Raw genomic sequence first — 6,065 nt, 5'->3', positions numbered from 1 at the left:
CGGGCTCCACTGCCCCCAGATGAGGGGCAGCCCCGGGCCGGGCCGGGCCCCGCGCGCTCCCAGCCGGCGCGCCCTCGCCAGCTGCGCTTGGCGTTCCGGGCCCGCTCCCCAGAGGCCTAGCCGCCGCCACCGCGAAGGCGCGGGGCAGACAAAGAATGCAGACAAAGGCGGGCGCAGCCGGGCGGCCGTGCAGACACCGGGAGAGGCGGGCCCCCTCCTCACGGTGCGGAAGAGCCGCCTTGGCGCGGCCCGGAGCGCGTGGGACGGGCGGGGCGCGGGCAGCGGTGGCGCATCTGGAGCGGCCCGGCAGGGAGCGGGCGACAAAGGGCCGCGGCAGGGGGTCACTGGCGGACCCCAACAATGGATCGGAGCTGAGCGCTCAGCTGCGGCCGCGCCTGGCAGCGCAGAGGCCGGCGGTTCCCCAAAAGGATTATTCCGCCTAGGCTGTCAAATGGGACGGAAGAAATGCCCTGTGCGAGGGAGGAGGAACGGGGCACCGCGGGGCCTCAGTAGCCTCCGAAAGTGCGCAGAGTTGGGGGCGGGGTTCTGGGAGGGGTCGCTCTTCGACGTGGGGGTCCGGGGGGGTCTTCAAAGCGCTATCAGGTGAGACTCGGGAGCACTGACGGCTGCGCTAGTGTCCGCTCCCCACTCACACACCCTGGGAGGGAAGGGAAAAAGACAATACCCCTACCCAACACACACACACACACACACACACACACACACACACGCACGCACGCACACACACACACGGTCCGCCTCTCGCCACGCCCCGTCCAAAGTAGGTCTGATGCTCCCCAACCCGGCCCAGGCAGGACAAAGCCAGCGCTAGGGGTGGCTCATCCATCACAGAGCAGGGTGCCGCGTCCTGCCAACCCTGGGAGTCCCGGAATGCTGTGTTATGGGTCCCGCGGCCCCCATAACTCACCGCGGGGTCAGGGGGGCCGCAAGCGCTGCAAAGATCAAAGAGCGGTGGGGCGGGCCCGCGTTCGCGGGAAGCAGCAGTCTTGCCTGGCACCCAGAGCTGGCCCAGCGGCTTCCATTTCGACCGTTTTCTTCTTTCTCCAGTGTGGCAAATTATGGCTCAGAGTTTTAAGAGCTCTGCTCTGTAGTCGGGTTGATGCCTGGGCTCCTCTTCTGCTGTCATTCAGTCCCCGCATGCTCGGGCAAGGGGCCTAACCTCTCTGAGCTCACCGTTATCCATAACTCTCAGGGTTCAAGGATTAAGTGCAGTGGCCTGTGTAAGGACGTAATGTTCCTAAGGTCCTGACCCCACAGGATATGCTCTAGAAAAACTATCTGCTGTTGCTATTGTAATATTATCAGCCTGACGGGCAGGCACCAGGATGGATTGGGTTGTGAGCAGAGCAGAGACATGCTCTGACTTAGGTTTTAACAAATTCACTCTGATTCCCAAAGTTGAGAGTAGACTGCATGTGGCAAGGACAAAAGCAGGGAGACCAGCTAGGAACAGTGGCAGAGAAGAGATATGGTGGCTTGGGCCTGGGAGGGGGACAGTGGGTATGATTCTCTCTGTCAAGGATGAAGCTGTGGCCCAGCATTTACTGAACCAGAAGCAAGTTATTGGATCCTCTGGTTCAAATGCTGTTGCGATGGCTGTTCGCCAGTGGGGCGATCGTTTGTCATGCCTGGACTCTCTGTTCTCTGGGTCCTCCCAGAGCGATGCTGCAGGAAAAGGTGGATGTTAGGAGAGAGGTCTGGACTCCTATCCCATCTAGGTTATGGTGACTTTGGGTCTCAGTTTCCCCATGTTTGAATGGCCAAAGTGGAAACAACTCAAATATCCATCATCTGATGAGTGGATAAACAAAATGTGGTATATTCATACAGCAGAATATTATTTGGCCACCAAAAGAATGAAGTACCAGTACATGCCGCAATTTTGGTGAACCTTGAAAACACGAATGCTACGTGAAACAAACCAGACGTAAAAGGGCCACATATTGTATGATTTACATGATATGTTCAGAATAGGCAAGTCCATAGAGACAGAAAGTAGACTAGTGGTTGGTTGCCAGGGGCTGGCAGAAGGCGAGATTGGGGAACTGGCTGCCAATGTATGTGGGGGGTTTTCTTTCTGGGATGATGGAAATGTTCTGGAATTAGATAGTGGTGATTGACGCACAACTTTGTGACTATATTAAAAACCACTGAATTGCATGCTTTAAAAGGATGAACTTTATGGTGTGTGAATTATATCTCAATAAAGCAGTTATTTTTAAAAAGTGGCAGTTGAGTTGGATCAAGGGTTCTTACCCTGTGGTTGAGGATGACTTCAGAGGTCCTGGCAACCCCTAAAATAGTGGAAAACATTTAGTGTCTCTCTGTGCATTTCTGTGGATAAAAGTTCAAAGTTTAAGAAGAGATGACCTGTAAGGTCCCCCTGACCAACAAGGTGTCAATGACACCGCGGAGTCAGCAGAATTTCAGTGACGGAATGGCATGGGGGCATTGCCCTGGTTCAACTATTGGAAACCGTCCAGTGTTACTGGCCTAAGGTCAGGGCTCTGACCTGGGTCTGAGGTCAGCAGTGGACCCCAGGATCTGGGGCAGCTGGGCAGGTCAGGCCTCACACCAGAAGACTAGATGAGCGGGGGTAGGAGCTGTCTTCAGCCGCAGCCACTTGTCTTTAGGCATCTTGGGCCATGAGGATGCATGCCCACCTTAAGGGCATCTTGGGGGCTGCCTGCTGCCTTGGGAAATGGAAATGGCAGGAGGGGCACAGCTACGGATGTTTTGGATGGTTGTTGTTGTGTTTTTTTTTTTGCAGTACGCGGGCCTCTCACTGCTGTGGCCTCTCCCGTTGCGGAGCACAGGCTCCGGAAGCGCAGGCTAAGCGACCATGGCTCACGGGCCTAGCCGCTCCACGGCATGTGGGATCTTCCCGGACCGGGGCACGAACCCGTGTCCCCTGCATCGGCAGGCAGACTCTCAACCACTGCTGCACCAGGGAAGCCCTTGGATGGAGTTTTGAAAAGCTTGATGGCTGGTTCAGAGTGTTTGCTCTAGGGGCTTAGACAGTGTGTGTGTGTGTCGATCTTTTTTTAGAATTTTTATTGGCATATAATAACATTGATTTACAATGTTGTTAGTTTCAGGTGTACAGCAAGGTGAATCAGTTATACATACACATATATCCACTCTTTTTTTAGAAAAACGTGGAACGCTTCACAAATTTGCATGTCATTCTTGCACAGGGGCTACACTAATCTCTGTATCGTTCCAATTTTTGTATATGTGCTGCCGAAGCTAGCAAGTGTGTATGTCAATCTTAATGTCATTGTCATAACAGCCAGTAATTAGGCATTTATGTGCCAGGCATTGTGCACTTTATATTTTTACAAACATTATCTCACTTACTTCTTACTCAACTCTATGGAATTGGTGCTACCATGATCCCATTTTACAGATGAGGAAACTGAGAATCAAAGAGGGAAGGCCTCACAGCTGGTTAAGGGGCAGTGGTGGGGAGAGAAGCAGCAGCCCAGTGGGTGTGAGGGACACCGTAGTGAGCAATCCGCAGCTCTTGCTTCATCTGTGAAAGCAGCTTTTCTCTGCACACCACCACCTAGAGCCCAAGCACTGAAATCAGAGGTCTTTGCTCCTCATCCAGACTAAATTAGGATTCACGTCAGGCAAGGGGCTATGAGACACAGCCCACCATCATTTTATGCCTTCATTCTTTCATTCGCTCATTGGACACACATTCATTCAGAACCTGGATTTGGCCAGGCACTGGTGAGGTGCTGAACTAAGAGAATGAGTGAGGCTGGGCCTCTGCTCAGGGGGCATCCCAGCTGGCTGCGTTCCTGAATATCGTGGTATCAGTGGGATTGTCACCAGGCTATACGTGCTGACTCTGTGGCTCCTCCCACCTCCCTGTGTTTGGTGTCCTGGGAACCTTAGGCAGGGATGGGATGGATAATATGTCCTGTGATCAGGATGGTGAGAATGGTAGGGACTCTGGAAGGATCTTCGGGGTCTGGACACTTCATTGCTTGTTATTATACCCCATTCACTCATTGTGTGCTGTTCAGTGAACCCCAGGAATCTTCCTCCACCCATGCAGTCTTTGCAAAACTTTCTTGCATCTCATGTTCTCTTAGTTTCAATTTCAATGTCTCTAGGGAGTGATTTGCTCTCCGTTCCCATTGCAGACCCTCAGGAACCTGCTTCAGTTGGCAAATAAGCTCTCTCCTCCTAAACATCCATCCTTCCCTCCCAGATGCCCTCCTACACATTGTCGTTATGGTGAAAAATATGCAAATACCTTTGGAAAACAGTCTCCCAGCAAGTGGGTATTCAAAAATGTAATAAATTAACCCCATGATATAATCTGGGTCCCGTGACCCTCCATCATGCTGATGCAATTAATATATGAAAAACCAGATGCTGAATGGATGGAAGTAACAGATTACTTTTCACAGAGCTCCCCCATGGCCCCATGCTGATTCGGCCCCCTACCCCTGCCCCATGCCCAGCTTCTTGGCCCCCATGGAACCCGAGGCCATCAGAGGTTTAGGGAACATCTGTCCAGCCTGTTCATTTCACAAATGAGATGGAGGCCTTTTGGGGGCTGAGGTCGATCAATTTGATTCCTCCTTATCTGTCTCCTAGCCCCGCTTCCTCTGTTTGTGGCTGGCTCCGAATCCAAAGCCCCAAACTTAGGCATTTTTATCCAGGTTACAGTTGACAGGGTGGGTACCCGTGTCAAACAAAGCTGTTGGGATATCAGTGTCCTCACTGGAAAAATGAGAGTTTTGGGGTGTATGTCCACCAAGGTTTCTCTGAAGTTCTTTAGCTCTGTGTGGCAGGAGACCTATGGGTGGCTTGCACTGTGTCATCTCAGGGTGGGGGGTGGGGGCTGGGGCTTAGAGCCCATGAAGGAATGCCTGGCATGAGCCCCCAGGTCGCTCACACTGTGCCTCGGAGGCCACTCCACAGGAGTAGCTGGGCTCTGAGTTTCTCCACCCTAGACCCCAATCCTAAGGGACCCTTTACAAGGAATTGCCCCCTTAAGACTGCCACTTTCTGTTACCAGTGAAAATGCTGCTTGAGCGGGCTCCAGGGACGGGCAAAGAGGGACCCTCAAATCTCACCAGTTTCCAAAGCATCCTCAGTGATTAAATCTAAAGGAGCCAGGGGACACCTGTCTACAAGCAAGTGAGCTGCTCAGCTCTTTCCATATGGAAATGGTCCTCTTCTATAAGACATGGGCAGGGTCCCCAGGTCTTGGAAAGGATTGCTGTACCCAAAATGTGCTGCCAGGTGCATCCATTTCTGAAATAAATTATCCATTCCATTGGGTAAAGCATTGCAATTTTATGAAATGCAGACTTTCCCTGGAAAAGCCCAAACCACTGTGGTTGCAATTCCCACACTTTCTTATGCATCAGGGCCCCTGGGAGCTTGTTAAAGGGCTAGTGCCCTGCTGTGCACCCCAACTGATCTGGTAGGTCCGGGAAGCCCAGGTTCCAGATATTTAATGGGCTCCCTGGGGATCCTGATGCAGATTTTCTAGGACTGCTTTTGAGAAATGCTCTGCTGACATTCTTGGCTTAATGGGCTAGGTTAGTTATTCTCTCCCCTGCCCCCACCCCATCAGAAGTGTGTAAATGCAGGTTTGAAAGCATCTGGGGTGAAGGAGATGCAGGTCTCCAATACTAAGCAGTAAACGGTAAACATTCCTAGCTATATCTGTGTACCAGCAGATGGGCATGACTCCTAACAAGCTTTTGTGTCCCTGGAGGTCAGAGACAAGATCCCCGGACTTCTGGCCCTGATTTGTTGCCATAACTCCTCAGCCACTTCTGACCTTAGTTTTTCCATCTGTAAAATAAAGGGGCTGAAAATAAGGTGAAGCCCTGGAGTTAGAGTAGAAGTCAGAACTGGGTTTGTATTCCAACTGTGTGATTTTGGCAAATTAGGGAACATCTCTGAGCCTGTTTTACCATCTATAAAGTGGGACTGTAAAATGAAGGCTTAGCTCCTAGGGTTAATGAGAGAATTAAAGAAATCAGTGCTTGAAACATAATAAGTGCTCA

The sequence above is a fragment of the Mesoplodon mirus genome, assembly GCF_964341445.2.
Source record: "Mesoplodon mirus genome assembly, chromosome: 3".
NCBI lineage: Eukaryota > Metazoa > Chordata > Mammalia > Artiodactyla > Ziphiidae > Mesoplodon > Mesoplodon mirus.
The sequence above is the reverse complement of the archived record's forward strand: the minus strand, read 5'-3'. Positions refer to the sequence as shown.